Source organism: Lepidochelys kempii, chromosome 6 (genome assembly GCF_965140265.1).
Source record: "Lepidochelys kempii isolate rLepKem1 chromosome 6, rLepKem1.hap2, whole genome shotgun sequence".
NCBI lineage: Eukaryota > Metazoa > Chordata > Testudines > Cheloniidae > Lepidochelys > Lepidochelys kempii.
In genome coordinates, this window is record NC_133261.1 from 10,611,693 (window position 1) to 10,629,502 (window position 17,810).

General features: G+C 58.9%; 1 protein-coding gene and 1 long non-coding RNA gene across 2 annotated transcripts in view; one reads left to right on the forward strand and one right to left on the reverse strand.

Moving 5' to 3' along the window:
- The window catches only part of LOC140913644 (uncharacterized), a 90,721-nt gene that overhangs the window by 53,508 nt on the left and 19,403 nt on the right, over positions 1 to 17,810 (forward strand). The gene's annotated exons all lie outside the window — the stretch shown is intronic.
- LOC140913704 (uncharacterized) lies at positions 14,807 to 15,847 on the reverse strand. The gene is made up of 3 exons (XR_012159646.1): positions 15,759 to 15,847; positions 15,270 to 15,401; positions 14,807 to 14,880 (listed from the first exon to the last, which is right to left on the reverse strand). It is a non-coding gene; the product is annotated as an uncharacterized lncRNA (long non-coding RNA).

Consider the following 17,810-nt stretch of genomic DNA (forward strand, 5'->3'; position numbering starts at 1 on the left):
GCTCTTTCCCTCCATGTGTCTCATAGCTCCATTCCTGACCCCTCACCAGTTGGCAGCCCCGTGGGTGGGCTGATTACCGTGGGGTGGGGAACAGAGCTGGGCTCTGAGATAAAGCAGCCAATTTCCTGGCAATTTATTTCTCTTCCCCTCTCCCTGAATTAGGGAGATGAGTGTGAATCATCACCTAAGCTGGGGTCGGTCTCAGAGGAGGGGGCTTCTTTCTGTAGGGTCCCATTGCCCAGCAAGTGGGGTGCCCCCAAAGCAGGGGCCTTGTTTCTATTGGGGTCCCTCTGTCCTTCTGGAGTTGGTCTAAAACGAGAGCCCTTAGTCGTATCGGCGTCCCAATGGCCAGCTGGAGCTAGTCTCCAAGGGGTTCGCTTCTATGGCATCCCATTGTCCAGCTGGGTTTCTTACCCCTCTTCTGCAGCAGGAGGCTGTACAGCCAATAAACCCCGTCCCTGGCTTGCCGGCTGATGTCGTCGGCTGGGTCCGATATGTAGAGACCCAGCTGCAGCACAAAGTCGCCCGCCTTGGGGAAGTCAGAGGAGCTCTGGTGGAAGGAGGAGGAAAGGGGAATCCATCAACAGTCTCCCTTCAGCTCTCCAGCTCCCCTGGGCCAGAGCTCTGCTCCCATCCATGAGGAACTTGACTCAAATATATTTGAGGCTCAGTTCTGACTCTGCCTTCCCACGGGGGCCCTCTCTATTTACAACCCCTGCAGAATTTCATCCCACAGCCTTTCAGAGCCAGCCCTGCCTATGCAGATGCTGGGGTCAAAGGTCACTTACATCAAATCCGGGGAGGGTAGTGACGAATCGGAGTAGGGCAGCCCTGCTCCATATGGCCCTAGCTCTGTCCTGGGTCTTTCTGGAGTGGAGCCAGAAATGGACGTGCTGCAGGAGAAGGAGGCAGGGGAGAGTCAGCACGCAGGCGTGCATGCTCTACAAACGAGCCTCTCCCCATCCCCAAGCGGCTGAGACCTTGTGCTCAGGGGGGAATAGCTGACCCCTGCTTGCAGAGCTTGAAAAGGGGGTTCATGATACTGCCCACATCTTATTGGGCACAAGCTGTGATTGTCTCTCCAGGCTGGGACAATGTTCGGCCTTGGGGCTGGTCTATTTGCTCTGAACCCCTGATCCATGAACAGCACATCAGGATCAAGGCACATGCCCTGGGCCCCTGACCCCAGGTGCAGAGGCCTTGGTAGGATAGATGGAGCGGCCATGAGGACAATCCCTCCGGGAACTGAGGCCCATGTCCTATATCTCACAGGTTTCAGCCTCTGGTGCTCACTGTTAGTGCTTAATGCAACCATGCAGAGCTCTGGCTGACAGTCCCAGCTCCTTCCCTCTGCACCGACGGCTCTGGGAACGTGCGGCCGGCAGGGTCCAAGCTGGGAGGACACAATGGAAACATGGCTCTTCTAGTCTCTCCTTTGCAGCCCTCCCACAGGGTTCAGGGGAAATTTTGCCCCAGACCCTCCCATTCTGCTCACCTCCAAGAGGTGCTGCAGCTTGTCCGTGGTGGGGGTCTCTGTCAGCAGGCCCCTGAACATGGTGTCCAGGCTCTACGAATAGGTCTTGTGCAGAGCCTGCAAAAAGAGGGAGCACCCTCAACCATGGGATCTGGGGCTACCCCAGACAGGGGAAAATCGGGGGTGGGGTTTCTCCGGGGAGCCCTGGCAAGAGCCAAAAGGCACCTCCTGGCCTCTCCCATTCACATCACTGCAGGGACACTGGGCAAGAGTTCATGGCCGGATGCCTGCTGCCTCCTCAATCCTTGCCCTTAGCTGTTCTCTGTGCAGAGCCTGGTACCCAGCAGAGTATGGAGCAGCCAAACCGCAATGGGTGGGAGGTAGGATCCCCGGGTGGGAGAGTCCGGGCAGCAGAGCAGAGAGTGAGGAGAAGAGGGAAGCCTGGGATCAGCCAGAAGGGCTAACGCAATCCCCTCTGGAGGGAAGGGGCCCTCCCTGACAGTTTGTGTCCGCCCCCCTCCCCCGTGCCTCCTGGGCCTGTTCCCAGCTCTGCTCACCTCTCCCCTATTCTCAGCAGCTCCATCAAACCGAGGGAGCAGGGACCAGAGGCCGCTCTTGCTCCTGGGACAGAGAAGTAGGATCAGGACTTACCGGAAGTGGGTGGTGCCCTGTCCTGTGCCCGTGGTGAAGACGCGTGGAGAACAGCCCGCAGGAGGCGTGACTCCAGCTCCAGGGCAAGCGGCGGCTTCAGTTTGCTGGCGGGAGAGAGGAGCCCGTGTTACACCTTGCAGGACGAGAGGGGTGCTGGCACTGCCATGGACACGACCCCCCTCCCCTGCAGTGATCCCCTCCCTACGGCCACTCGAACGCTACTGGAGTGAAATCACCCCCCAGCCAGGAAAGAGGGGACGTTCCCGCCTCCTCTGCTGGGGGATGCGAACAGCCAGAGCTTGGAGTAACGCAGGCCGGGGAGGATCTGTGACTCCCAGCTCTGGGCCCGATCAGCACCAGGGTTAGGGCAGCTGGAAGGGAGGGTCCTGGTACCTGAGGCTGCAAACCGCAGCCATGGAGCTGGAGACGATGGAGGTTGGCTCGGACTCCATGGGGAGATTTTCAGTCAGCTCCTGAGAGACCCCAAGGAGACAAAACCGCACGTGAGATTCAGGCCCCGCAGACCCACAGGCGCTTCCCAGGGAGGAAGCCAAAGTGCTCTGCAGAAACAGCCAGTGTCACCCCCACCCCAACCAGCTGGGCCCCCCATTCCTCCCATCCATCAAACTTACTCCTTCCAGGGGCGGAAGCTGGTTAAAGGAACCCCGATATTTTCAGTCATTTCCAGTGCACAGCTCCAGTAGGGGTATCCCCAGGCCAGGCTGATGTAGTGAGGCCCTGGTTCACACCTTGTTGTGTGATGCGTCCCTTGTTGCATACGGGCCACTTACTTGTGGAGAGCCTGCTTTTCTGCCAGAAGTTGTATCACCTGATGTCACATGCTACATCTGAGAATTAGGCCCAGTGTTTGGAGCGCAGGGAAGTGCAGGATTGTGTCTAGGCTGAGAGTGGTGCTAGAATCAAGGTCCAGGGACGCACCAGGGTCAAAAGCGAGGTCAGAGTCCATCGACAAAGCAGAATCAGAGCCAGAGTCCAAGTCCATGCCAGAGGTCGTAGCCGGGTAGGCAGGGACCAAAGATCAGCCAAATCGATGTAATTGTCAAGCCAGAGTGCGGATACAGGCCGAAGGTCAAAGCCAGGTAGTCAACATCGGAGGGCTTGGGGAAGATCAGGAGGAGGAGGCAATGCTGGAGTGGGTCGGTGGAGGGCCTAGAGCGAGGCTAGAGAAGGGCAAGGAGAATACGGCATCAGGACGGGTAGCCAACATCTGGAGCCAATAAGGGTCATGGCAAAGTCATAACCCCAGAGTCAAGCCAGAGTCAATAGCGAGGAACTGGAGGGCAGGGCAGGGCCGGGTGGGGCATGCAGGCGGGAACCAGGATGATTTATTGGTACTCCTAGGCACTGCCCACCTGGAGCCCTAGAGACCCCTCATCGAGGGACTCCCATCCTAGGAATAAAAGAAGGAGAGCAGGATGACAAAGATGTCACTGACGGTGGGCTCCAAGCCAAGGGGAGCTCCCACCCAGGCTATGTGTCAGGACCCCATCACCCTCCTGTTCATTTCACACTCACAGACCCCCTAGCAGGAGGGGAGAATAAAGGGCAGAAAGTGAAGGTGCCACTGGGGGAAAGGCCTGGGACCCCGTCCAGTTCCCAGATCTACCCCCAGGATTGTGTGACCAGGATCACAGCTCTTCCTCTGTGTCTCAGTCCCCACCTGCCAGATGGGGAGGATCCTTCCCTGCCCCAGGGTGCTAGCGGGGAGTTTCATTCCTGGTTGGGAAGGGTTCAGATACCAGGTGGTCAGACATTCACTGCGTCGGGGTGACACGGGCCATGGGGAGGTCTAAGCAGTGATGACATGAGAGGGGCTCCAAGTCGGGCCACCCTTCCCAGACTGCAATGGCTACTTTTCGATAAACCCTGGCTCTGCGGATGCTCTCATTTCTTGCCAGTCCCTGATGCTTCTGAAACTGGCCTCTGGGCATGGGGGCAGGGACTGTATCTGGCCTGGCCCCAGTTCCAGGGGTCGGGGTGGGGAAGGGTGGTGAGAGCGAGGTGCTCGGCCTGGGTTTCTCTCAGTGCTGTGGGCTCTATGGACTCTCCCCCAGCCCGTCTCCCCCAGGCCCAGCGAGAAAGAGCAGTACCTGCCGCAGGGAGTGGGAGCTTCTGAGCATGCGAAGGGGGGGCCCTTCAAGGCTGTCCCACTGAGCACAGCCCCTGCAGCGCTTTGGGCACCTGTCGCAAGCACCAGATGTAGATCGTCGCTGTCACGTCCTCCTGTTGCAAGAGAACAAGGATCAGTCAGAGACTCGGACACCCATGGCAACGAAGGGCATTAACGGCACTGGGAGCCAGCAAAATTTCCACCCCAACCCTCCCCACGTCCGAGGGACGGATTCCCCCACCCATCCACCGAGATGAAATCTTGTCTCCTCTCTAGTGACCTCCAACCCCACTCCCACCATTGTGAAATGAACTCCTGCCCCCTTCCTCTCAATCCCGCCGTGAGAGCTGTTCTCCCTCCCCACCCAGCTAGGGATTCAGCTGCGCTCCCCAGAATCCCTCAGCCACCCTCGCCCCCTTCAGATGAGGGGTTGGGAGGGTTTGGGCAGAAGTGCCGTGGGGTGAGAAGAAGTGGACACCTTTCCCCAAGGGACCCTCCCCGTCCTTAAGGTGACGCCATGGACAGTAGCTCTGGGGAATGAGGCACTTGAGCAGCCTCTGCTGACTGATTCCTCCAGTTCTCCCAGAGCAGGTGGTGGCTGGGATAACATGATACCAGAGCACTAGGAACCGTCCTGAGCCCCGGACGGGGATGAAAGGCTCACAGAGGTGGCTAGGGAAGTTGGCAGTCCCTAGCATGAGCATGGCAGCGTGTCATGTTGATGTGACGCCTGTTAGGAAATAGCCTTACTGGAGAGCTGGGTCTCCTCTGCTTTGAGCTGCTCAAGGGACAAGCTGGCACCTACCAATGGCACCTCCTTGGGTTCATCGTCTCCTTGCTCCCTGGTCAGCGATGGGGATGGGTTGGGAGTGACTTTCTATGGCCCGGAGGTGAGAGGACCTGGGGATCCCTCCCCAGTTGATCCTTCTTTGATTACCTCGTCCCCTATCAGCTGGCTGGCTTCTCCCAGGATGGAATATGTGAGCACCAGCCCAGCCTGGCTGACATGGATCAGGGGATCGTGTATGGTCAGAAGCTCCGCCTGGAGGAAAGTTCTTCTTTGGCCTCCAGAGAAGACGTGTCCGAAGATCTAAAACAAAGAGGACCAGAGCCCTTGGCAATTGCCCAGAACCAAGCTCCAAATCCCTCTAGCATCTCACCAGGGGGATACGAGTCCTGGGGCAGCCAACCTTTGGAGTCCCATGGACCAAGGAACCCCCTTCAGTTAGAGATTGCAGGCACTGAGGTCTCGAATTGCTCTTTCTGGAGCCGGATTCACCGCAGGTGTCATGACAGGCTGGGAACGTGTCTGTGCGCTCTGGAACCCAGCTCACAAAGACAACAAAGGTCCCCTACTGCTCCCAGCAGCGCTATCTCCCGCAGCTCACCTGCTAGAGGTTAGGAGCCTTTTCGATCTGCTTCCGTTCCCACTCCTCACCCCACTGACAATCCCACGAGCCTCACATACAGTGCAGTGACTCCGCCCAGGAAAGGAGCTCGGTGTCCCTCACCCAATGCCCAGGGTAGCGGCAGGTTCTGCTCCTGGACTCACCATGGTGCTGGGCAAACCCCACACCCTACCTGTGCTTCCAGGGGGTGCAGGGAATCCAATGAGGATCTGGTCCGGCACTAGCTGGTGTGAGCTTCCCAACTCACTGACACCAGGGTGTCACTCGGGGGGACAGTGAGCGGAGCCGGATCCCTGGAGATACACTTCTCCATTAACGCAACCTCCAAGGGGATCCCTTTTATGCCACATAGCCATGGATCCATGCAACACACACAAGCCGGGGCCTTTACAAGGCTCCAAGCCAGGATCCTCAGCCTCTCGCAGCCGAACGCTGTCAGCTGGAAATAAGTAGCAGGCTCTAGCCCTGTATCCATGACACACTCACTGCAGGGGGAGACAGCTCCACACCTGAGCTGCTGCCATGCACCGGCGGAGAGTCCTTACCTCCCCCACCCTGGCCATGTTCCTGTAGCCCAGGCACTCGGAGTCCGGGAGCCCGTCCCAACACCACAGCTCGCTCGCCTCTTGGATGTTCAGCCCTGGGGGGAGAAAGACACACCCATTGGGGAGGTTTGGCCTCCGGTTTCCATGCCTGTTTCCTTCGGTTCCCTTTGCTGGGTGAACACTGGCCGGGATCCTTGTGGCACCCATGGCCCAGTGGACTCGCAGGTTCCCCACCAGGCGGTTTAGTACCTGAAGCGGAATTTGTCTCATTCATCACAGTAATCATGTGACCCTCACGGTCATTGTGCTCTGGGAGTGGGCGCCTGTTAATGGTGGCGTCTAATACTGAGAAATCCCCCCGCCCCCTCCACTGAAGTCAGGATCTGACCCTAGCTACCCAGCTGGTGACATCGGACAAGTTTTGCAAAAAGAAAAGGAGTACTTGGGGCACCTTAGAGACGAACAAATTTATTTACATTATTTATTTGCTCCAGCTCACTTCATCGGATGCATTCAAGTTTTGTGTCCATCCCCTGTGGTCCCTGCCCCTGCCCTCATGATGGGCTCTTTCCCTCCATGTGTCTCATAGCTCCATTCCTGACCCCTCACCAGTTGGCAGCCCCGTGGGTGGGCTGATTACCGTGGGGTGGGGAACAGAGCTGGGCTCTGAGATAAAGCAGCCAATTTCCTGGCAATTTATTTCTCTTCCCCTCTCCCTGAATTAGGGAGATGAGTGTGAATCATCACCTAAGCTGGGGTCGGTCTCAGAGGAGGGGGCTTCTTTCTGTAGGGTCCCATTGCCCAGCAAGTGGGGGGCCCCAAAGCCCCGGCGACTTGTTTCTCTTGGGGTCCCTCTGCCCCTCTGCAGTTGGTCTAAAAGGAGAGGCCTTAGTCGTAAAGGCGTCCCAATGGCCAGCTGGAGCTAGTCTCCAAGGGGCTTGCTTCTATGGTGTCCCATTGTCCAGCTGGGTTTCTTACCCCTCTTCTGCAGCAGGAGGCTGTACAGCCAATAAACCCCGCCCCTGGCTTGCCAGCTGATGTCGTCGGCTGGGTCCGATATGTAGAGACCCAGCTGCAGCACAAAGTCGCCTGCCTTGGGGAAGTCAGAGGAGCTCTGGTGGAAGGAAGAGGAGAGGGGAATCCATCAACAGTCTCCCTTCAGCTCTCCAGCTCCCCTGGGCCAGAGCTCTGCTCCCATCCATCTGTAGGAGGCGCTGGGGGAGCTTGGAGGAACGGGACCAGGGCAAGGGCCCTGTATGAGCTCTCGCTGCCGAGCTGCTCCAGAATAAAGAGGGCCCTGAGGCCAGGCACAGCCCTGCCAGCCAGTGGCCTATGGAACGCGGCTGTCCCTTACGGACCCAGGGGGAACCATGTAGCCAGGGGATGAGGAACTTGACTCAAGCATAATTGAGGCTCAGTTCTGACTCTGCCTCCCCATGGGGGCCCTCTCTATTTACAACCCTGCAGCGGCTCGTCCCACAGCCTTTCAGAGCCAGCCCTGGCTATGTAGATGTTGGGATCAAAGGTCACTTACGTCAAATCCGGGGAGGGTGGTGGCGAATCGGAGCAGGGCAGCGCTGCTCCGTATGGCCCTAGCTCTCTCCTGGGTCATTTTGGAGTGGAACCAGAAATGCTGCAGGAGAAAGAGGCAGGGGAGAGTCAGTGCACAGGCGTATATGCTCTACAAACGAGCCTCTCCCCCTCCCCAAGGGGCTGAGACCATGTGCTCAGGGGGTCATAGCTGACCGCTGCTTGCAGGGTTTGAAAAGGGGGTTCATGACACTGCCCACATCTTGCTGGGCACAAGCTGTCATTGTCTCTCCAGGCTGGGACAAGGTTCGGCCTTGGGGCTGGTCTACCTGCTCTAAACCCCTGATCCATGAACAGCACATCAGGATCAAGGCACATGCCCTGGACCCCCAGACTCCAGCTGCAGAGGCCTTGGTAGGATGGATGGAGCGGCCGGGAGGACAATCCCTCCAGGAACTGCCGTGTCCCTAGGACAGAAGAGCTGATTCCCTGAGGCTCCTCCTGTATCTCAGGGTCTCCCTTGAAAGGAGCCAGTAACTTTTCTCATGTCCTACATCTCACAGGGGTTTCAGTCTCTGGTGCTCACTGTTAGTGTTTAATGCAACCGTGCAGAGCTCTGGCTGACAGTCCCAGCTCTGCACTCATGGCTTTGGAGACCTGTGGCCGGCAGGGTCCAAGCTGGGAGGACACAATGGAAACATGGCTCTTCTAGTCTCTCCTTTGCAGCCCTCCCATGGGGTTCAGGGGAAATTTCGCCCCAGACCCTCCCATTCTGCTCTCCTCCAAGAGGTGCTGCAGCTTGTCCGTGGTGGGGGTCTCTGTCAGCAGGCCCCTGAACATGGTGTCCAGGCTCTGCGAATAGGTCTTGTGCAGAGCCTGCAAAAAGAGGGAGCACCCTCAACCATGGGATCTGGGGCTACCCCAGAGAGGGGACAATAGGGGTGGGGTTTCTCCGGGGAGCCCTGGCAAGAGCCAAAAGGCACCTCCTGGCCTCTCCCATTCACATCACTGCAGGGACACTGGGCAAGAATTCATGGCCGGATGCCTGCTGGCTCCTCAATCCTTGCCCTTAGCTGTTCTCTGTGCAGAGCCTGGTACCCAGCAGAGTATGGAGCAGTCAAACCGCAATGGGTGGGAGGTAGGATCCCCGGGTGGGAGAGTCCGGGCAGCAGGGCAGAGAGTGAGGAGAAGAGGGAAGTCTGGGATCAGCCACAAGGGCTAACGCAATCCCCTCTGGAGGGAAGGGGCCCTCCCTGACAGTTTGTGTCCTCCCCCCTTCCCCGCGCCTCCTGGGCCTGTTCCCAGCTCTGCTCACCCCTCCCCTATTCTCAGCAGCTCCATCAAACCGAGGGAGCAGGGACCAGAGGCCGCTCTTGCTCCTGGGTCAGAGAAGTAGGATCAGGACCTACCCGGAAGTGGGTGGTGCCCTGTCCTGTGCCCGTGGTGAAGACGCCTGGAGAACAGCATGCAGGAGGCAGGATTCCAGCTGCAGGGCAAGTGGTGGCTTCAGTTTGCTGGCGGGAGAGAGGAGCCCGTGTTACACCTTGCAGGACAAGAGGGGTGCTGGCACTGCCATGGACACGACCCCCCTCCCCTGCAGTGATCCCCTCCCTACGGCCACTCGAACGCTACTGGAGTGAAATCACCCCCCAGCCAGGAAAGAGGGGACGTTCCCACCTCCTCTGCTGGGGGATGTGAACAGCCAGAGCTTGGGATAACACAGGCCGGGGAGGATCTGTGACTCCCAGCTCTGGCCCGATCAGCACCAGGGTTAGGGCAGCTGGAAGGGAGGGTCCTGGTACCTGAGGCTGCAAACCGCGGCCATGGAGCTGGAGACGATGGAGGTTGGCTCGGACTCCATGGGGAGATTTTCAATCACCTCCTGAGAGACCGCAAGGAGACAAAACCGCACGTGAGATTCAGGCCCCGCAGACCCACAGGCGCTTCCCAGGGAGGAGGCCAAAGTGCTCTGCAGAAACAGCCAGTGTCACCCCCACCCCAACCAGCTGGGCCCCCCATTCCTCCCATCCATCAAACTTACTCCTTCCAGGGGCGGAAGCTGGTTAAAGGAACCCTGATATTTTCAGTCATTTCCAGTGCACAGCTCCAGTAGGGGTATCCCCAGGCCAGGCTGATGTAGTGAGGTCCTGGTTCACACCTTGTTGTGTGATGCGTCCCTTGTTGCATACGGGCCACTTACTTGTGGAGAGCCTGCTTTTCTGCCAGAAGTTGTATCACCTGATGTCACATGCTACATCTGAGAATTAGGCCCAGTGTTTGGAGCGCAGGGAAGTGCAGGATTGTGTCTAGGCTGAGAGTGGTGCTAGAATCAAGGTCCAGGGACGCACCAGGGTCAAAAGCGAGGTCAGAGTCCATCGACAAAGCAGAATCAGAGCCAGAGTCCAAGTCCATGCCAGAGGTCGTAGCTGGGTAGGCAGGGACCAAAGATCAGTCAAATCGATGTCATTGTCAAGCCAGAGTGCGGATACAGGCCGAAGGTCAAAGCCGGGTAGTCAACATCAGAGGGCTTGGGGAAGATCAGGAGGAGGAGACAATGCTGGAGTGGGTCGGTGGAGGGCCTAGAGCGAGGCTAAAGAAGGGCAAGGAGAATACGGCATCAGGACGGGTAGCCAACATCTGGAGCCAATAAGGGTCATGGCAAAGTCATAACCCCAGAGTCAAGCCAGAGTCAATAGCGAGGAACTGGAGGGCAGGGCAGGGCCGGGTGGGGCATGCAGGCGGGAACCAGGATGATTTATTGGTACTCCTAGGCACTGCCCACCTGGAGCCCTAGAGACCCCTCATCGAGGGACTCCCATCCTAGGAATAAAAGAAGGAGAGCAGGATGACAAAGATGTCACTGACGGTGGGCTCCAAGCCAAGGGGAGCTCCCACCCAGGCTATGTGTCAGGACCCCATCACCCTCCTGTTCATTTCACACTCACAGACCCCCTAGCAGGAGGGGAGAATAAAGGGCAGAAAGCGAAGGTGCCACTGGGGGAAAGGCCTGGGACCCCGTCCAGTTCCCAGATCTACTCCCAGGATTGTGTGACCAGGATCACAGCTCTTCCTCTGTGTCTCAGTCCCCACCTGCCAGATGGGGAGGATCCTTCCCTGCCCCAGGGTGCTAGCGGGGAGTTTCATTCCTGGCTGGGAAGGGTTCAGATACCAGGTGGTCAGACATTCACTGCGTCGGGGTGACACGGGCCATGGGGAGGTCTAAGCAGTGATGACATGAGAGGGGCTCCAAGTCGGGCCACCCTCCCCAGACTGCAATGGCCACTTTTCGATAAACCCTGGCTCTGCGGATGCTCTCATTTCTTGCCAGTCCCTGATGCTTCTGAAACTGGCCTCTGGGCATGGGGGCAGGGACTGTATCTGGCCTGGCCCCAGTTCCAGGGGTCGGCGTGGGGCAGGGTGGTGAGAGCGAGGTGCTCGGCCTGGGTTTCTCTCAGTGCTGTGGGCTCTATGGACTCTCCCCCAGCCCGTCTCCCCCAGGCCCAGCGAGAAAGAGCAGTACCTGCCGCAGGGAGTGGGAGCTTCTGAGCATGCGAAGCGGGGGCCCTTCAAGGCTGTCCCACTGAGCACAGCCCCTGCAGAGCTTTGGGCACCTGTCGCAAGCACCAGATGTAGATCGTCGCTGTCACGTCCTCCTGTTGCAAGAGAACAAGGATCAGTCAGAGACTCGGACACCCATGGCAACGAAGGGCATTAACGGCACTGGGAGCCAGCAAAATTTCCACCCCAACCCTCCCCACGTCCGAGGGACGGATTCCCCCACCCATCCACCGAGATGAAATCTTGTCTCCTCTCTAGTGATCTCCAACCCCACTCCCACCATTGTGAAATGAACTCCTGCCCCCTTCCTCTCAATCCCGCCGTGAGAGCTGTTCTCCCTCCCCACCCAGCTAGGGATTCAGCTGCGCTCCCCAGAATCCCTCAGCCACCCTCGCCCCCTTCAGATGAGGGGTTGGGAGGGTTTGGGCAGAAGTGCCGTGGGGTGAGAAGAAGTGGACACCTTTCCCCAAGGGACCCTCCCCGTCCTTAAGGTGACGCCATGGACAGTAGCTCTGGGGAATGAGGCACTTGAGCAGCCTCTGCTGACTGATTCCTCCAGTTCTCCCAGAGCAGGTGGTGGCTGGGATAACATGATACCAGAGCACTAGGAACCGTCCTGAGCCCCGGACGGGGATGAAAGGCTCACAGAGGTGGCTAGGGAAGTTGGCCGTCCCTAGCATGAGCATGGCAGCGTGTCATGTTGATGTGACGCCTATTAGGAAATAGCCTTACTGGAGAGCTGGGTCTCCTCTGCTTTGAGCTGCTCAAGGGACAAGCTGGCACCTACCAATGGCACCTCCTTGGGTTCATCGTCTCCTTGCTCCCTGGTCAGCGATGGGGATGGGTTGGGAGTGACTTTCTATGGCCCGGAGGTGAAAGGACCTGGGGATCCCTCCCCAGTTGATCCTTCTTTGGTTTACTCGTCCGCTATCAGCTGGCTGGCTTCTCCCAGGATGGAATATGTGAGCACCAGCCCAGCCTGGCTGACATGGATCTGGGGGTTGTGTATGGTCAGAAGCTCCGCCTGGAGGAAAGTTCTTCTTTGGCCTCCAGTGAAGATGTGTCCGAAGACCTAAACAAAGAGGACCAGAGCCCTTGGATAATTGCCCAGAACCAGGCTCCAAATCCCTCTAGCATCTCACCAGGGGGATACGAGTCCTGGGGCAGCCAACCTTTGGAGTCCCATGGACCAAGGAACCCCCTTCAGTTAGAGATTGCAGGCACTGAGGTCTCGAATTGCTCTTTCTGGAGCCGGATTCACCGCAGGTGTCATGACAGGCTGGGAACGTGTCTGTGCGCTCTGGAACCCAGCTCACAAAGACAACAAAGGTCCCCTACTGCTCCCAGCAGCGCTATCTCCCGCAGCTCACCTGCTAGAGGTTAGGAGCCTTTTCGATCTGCTTCCGTTCCCGCTCCTCACCCCACTGACAATCCCACGAGCCTCACATACAGTGCAGTGCAGGAAAGCCTCACATACACATACAGTGCAGGAAAGGAGCTCGGTGTCCCTCACCCAATGCCCAGGGTAGCGGCAGGTTCTGCTCCCGGAGTCACCACGGTACTGGGCAAACCCCACACCCTACCTGTGCTTCCAGGGGGTGCAGGGAATCCAATGAGGATCTGGTCCGGCACAAGCTGGTGTGAGCTTCCCAACTCACTGACCCACTGGCTCCTCTCTCAGACACCAGGGTGTCAGTCAGGGGGACAGTGAGCGGAGCCGGATCCCTGGAGATACAATCCTCCATTAACTCAACCCCCCAGGGGATCCCTCTTATGCCACATAGCCATGGATCCATGCAACACACACAAGCCGGGGCCGTTAGCAAGGCTCCAAGCCAGGATCCTCAGCCTCTCGCAGCCGAACGCTGTCAGCTGGAAATAAGTAGCAGGCTCTTGCCCTTTATCCATGACACACTCACTGCAGGGGGAGACAGCTCCACACCTGAGCTGCTGCCATGCACCAGCGGAGAGTCCTTACCTCCCCCACCCTGGCCATGTTCCTGTAGCCCAGGCACTCAGTGTCCTGGAGCCCGTCCCGATACCACAGCTCGCTCGCCTCTCTGATGTTCGACCCTGGGGGGAGAAAGACACAGCCATTGGGGAGGTTTGGTCTCCGGTTTCCGTGCCTGATTCCTTTGGTACCATTTGCTGGGTGAACACTGGCCGGGATCCTTGTGGCACCCATGGCCCAGTGGACTCGCAGGTTCCCCACCAGGCGGTTTAGTACCTGAAGCGGAATTTGTCTCATTCATCACAGTAATCATGTGACCCTTACGGTCATTGTGCTCTGGGAGTGGGCGCCTGTTAATGGTGGCGTCTAATACTGAGAAATCCCCCCGCCCCCTCCACTGAAGTCAGGATCTGACCCTAGCTACCCAGCTGGTGACATCGGACAAGTTTTGCAAAAAGAAAAGGAGTACTTGGGGCACCTTAGAGACGAACAAATTTATTTACATTATTTATTTGCTCCAGCTCACTTCATTGGATGCATTCAAGTTTTGTGTCCATCCCCTGTGGTCCCTGCCCCTGCCCTCATGATGGGCTCTTTCCCTCCATGTGTCTCATAGCTCCATTCCTGACCCCTCACCAGTTGGCAGCCCCGTGGGTGGGCTGATTACCGTGGGGTGGGGAACAGAGCTGTGCTCTGAGATAAAGCAGCCAATTTCCTGGCACTTTATTTCTCTTCCCCTCTCCCTGAATTAGGGAGATGAGTGTGAATCATCACCTAAGCTGGGGTCGGTCTCAGAGGAGGGGGCTTCTTTCTGTAGGGTCCCATTGCCCAGCAAGTGGGGGGCCCCCAAAGCCCCGGGGACTTGTTTCTCTTGCGGTCCCTCTGCCCCTCTGCAGTTGGTCTAAAAGGAGAGGCCTTAGTTTTAAAGGCGTCCCAATGGCCAGCTGTAGCTAGTCTCCAAGGGGCTTGCTTCTATGGTGTCCCATTGTCCAGCTGGGTTTCTTACCCCTCTTCTGCAGCAGGAGGCTGTACAGCCAATAAACCCCGCCCCTGGCTTGCCCGCTGATGTCGTCGGCTGGGTCCGATATGTAAATTGAGGGAGCAGGGACCAGAGGCCGCTCTTGCTCCTGGGACAGAGAAGTAGGATCAGGACCTACCGGAAGTGGGTGGTGTCCTGCCCTGTGCCCATGGTGAAGACGCCTGGAGAACAGCCCGCAGGAGGCAGGATTCCAGCTGCAGGGCAAGCGGCAGCTTCAGTTTGCTGGCGGGAGAGAGGAGCCCGTGTTACACCTTGCAGGACGAGAGGGGTGCTGGCACTGCCATGGACACGACCCCCCTCCCCTGCAGTGATCCCCTCCCTACAGCCACTCGAACGCTACTGGAGTGAAATCACCCCCCCAGCCAGGAAAGAGGGGACGTTCCCGCCTCCTCTGCTGGGGGATGCGAACAGCCAGAGCTTGGGGTAACGCAGGCCGGGGAGGATCTGTGACTCCCAGCTCTGGGCCCGATCAGCACCAGGGTTAGGGCAGCTGGAAGGGAGGGTCCTGGTACCTGAGGCTGCAAACCGCGGCCATGGAGCTGGAGACGATGGAGGTTGGCTCGGACTCCACGGGGAGATTTTCAGTCAGCTCCTGGGAGACCCCAAGGAGACAAAACCGCACGTGAGATTCAGGCCCCGCAGACCCACAGGCGCTTCCCAGGGAGGAGGCCAAAGTGCTCTGCAGAAACAGCCAGTGTCACCTCCACCCCCAACCAGCTGGGCCCCCCATTCCTCCCATCCATCAAACTTACTCCTTCCTTCCCCCTTTCCCACCCAATTCCTCCCTCCCCTCAGCCGCCCCTCCGGCCTCACAATTCCCCCACTGCCAGCTCCCCATCAGTGTCAGAATTTCCCCCTTCCCTGTTCCCCAGCCTGCAGCCCCAGGAAGCCCTGTCCTCTGCTCCCCCCTCCGGCCCCACTAACTCGTCCTGCCATGTCTGGCTCCCTCGCCCCAGGGGCCGGGCACGGGGTCCCACTCACCGCAGATGTCTCCACCAGGGCCGCTTTGGAGAAGTGCAGCTCCAGAGTGTATCACCCCTGCTTCTGTGTGGAGAAGCACAGACTCGAGACAGCATGGAGGAAACGGAGCTGTTTGGCCCTGTCCTGCACCCACTAGGAGTGGGGTGGGGGGGAGAGAGAGAGCCTCTTAGGTAGGGACCTCCCTGTCCCACCCAAACCAGCTCCAGGGCTCAGGATCTCCATGGGGTTGGACAGGGAAAGCCGCCCCTCTTCCCGAAACCACAGTGTCGCCCTGCACAGACAGGGGTTGTAACTGGGACCGTGTCACCGGGGAGCGGACACCTTGGCCTGTGTGGGACAAACACCTCCACTTTGGGGTGCAGGATAACAGAGGAGAAGTGCCCCCCATTGGGGTGATGGATTCTCTGGGACAAGACCCCCTTGCATGGGTGGGGATGGAACAAGGGGCAGGACAGACTCGGGGGCAGCGCAGCTGGGGGAGTTTTGTACCTCAGCTCTGCCCCGGAGGTGCTGCTGGATGACCCTGATGGTGGCTTGTTCAGGGGACACATCCTCCTCTTCCTCCTCCTCCAGCTGGGCACTGGGGGTCTCTGCACCGGGGAGGGAAGGAGAAAGGGTCATTTATGCTGCTGCGGGGGGGATGCAGTGGAGAGAAAAGGCTCCATGTTCCTCCTCCTCTGCAAGGAGCCCCATGGCAGAAAGGGCCCCACCCTGCCCCTCCCAGAGACACCCTCAGCCCCATCAGCCACAGGGACCCGTGGCAGTCAACCCCCACCCCCAACATCAGGAAAGGCTGGAGCTCCCCTGACTCCACCCAGCATCCCCTGCCGCAGGGTGTCAGTGGGGCTCCTGTGGCTCAGTCCTGGTGCCTTGGCGAGCCCCCCACCGCCCCCGTCCTCCTCCCGTTTCCCTGGGTCTCCCCTCACCTGCACAGAGGGAGCCTTCAGCCTCAGGGCTGTCAGACCCCACGGAGGGGCTGCTGGCCCTTTGGGAGTAGGCAGAGCAGCTGGTGTTCGTGCCAGAGTCGCCCAGCTCCTGCTCTGGGCCGGCTGGGGGCTGCTCAGTGGCCAGGCTGGTGGGTGGCTCCTGCTGAGCCCTGGGGTGTGGCTCCTGGCTCCTCTGCTTCCTGTGAAGGAAGCCCCAGAGCCGTCTTGCCCGGCTCCCGCCCACTCCTGGGTCCCTCCGGCATAGCATCACCCTGGGCCACCTCCGTTTGGGCCCGAAGAGGCCTCAGGGCCTGTTATGGGAGCTGGTGTCTTCCTCCTCCTTCAGAAAGCCAGGGAGCTCCTCCTCCTCACCTGGCCACTGGCCTCTTCCCCGCCCGCGGGGACAGAGGGGCCGCTCTCCTCCTGGGCAAGCCGGCCACTTCTTCCCACTGGCTCCAGAGCCACCTGCCCAGCCTTCCTCCTCAGCATCCACTTCAGCCGCTGCATCCTGGGACTGAGTGGGGAGCAGCCATGAGTCTGGGCTCAAGGCAGCTGCTCATTAACAGGCCGGCCTGATCCCGTGCCCACGTCCCCTCCGCTGAGGCAATTCCTCCTCACCGCACACCCCACCCCAGGGCATGGGGGCTGCCGTCCACACCCACTGGCAGCAGCTCACAGCACAGGCTGCTCCCAACGTTCCCCCTCACCACTGGGGCCCTGTGACACCGGGGGAGTCTCGTCCTTTCAGAGCAGTGGGGCTCTCCGTTAGTTTGGACAAGCAGCTCCCTCTACCCCTCCAGGCCCCGCTCCCTCCTCGGCCAGGGAAAGAGCAGCACCTGGATAGTCCCCAGCAAAAGTTCACTAGGGGCGAATCCGAGGAGGCAGGAGTTGCCCTGAGTTCCCACTGATTTCACTGATTGGGGGTGGGGGTGTTCAGCTCCTGGCAGGTTCTGCCCTCTCCAAAGACTCTTGACGTAGGGAACCATCTCTGACAAGGGAAGGGCTGGGAGCCCTCTTGCTGGGCCATTCCCCCCACACTGGGGATGGCTCTGGAGAACTCCACTCACTTGCTCTAGATGGGATGGAGCTGGGTGGCAGATGCTCACTGATGGTCCGTAATTTGCCCTCCTCCTCGATCTCCCACACCCAGGTGGGCTGGAAAGGGTGCTGCACAATGCCCTGCCAGCAGGGCAGGGGGTAGAAGCCAGGAGATGGAAAGTGGCTGTGAAAACAAGACGATGTTTTATTGCCAGGGGATGGATGGATCAGCCCCACTGATGGAAACAGAGGCCTGGGCAGGAGAAGCCACTGCCTCAGGGACGCACTGGGAGTCAGGGATAGAGCCGGGGATGGAGCCCAGGAGTCCTTTGTCCAGGCTTCCGCACTAACCACTTGAGGATCACTCCCTTCCAGCGCTGGGACGTGCCAGCGGGCCATGATTCCCAGTCTCCCTTGCTCTGAGTGTGACCTGTTGTAGTGACTGAGGCAGGGGTTGGGAATCAGGACTCCTGGCTTTCATTGGTGGTTTTCCTCTATTCCCAATCTCCCTGGCTCTGAGTGTGACCTATGGAGGGGATGGAATCTTCATCCTTAGAGATTAGTAAGGCCCAGCTTG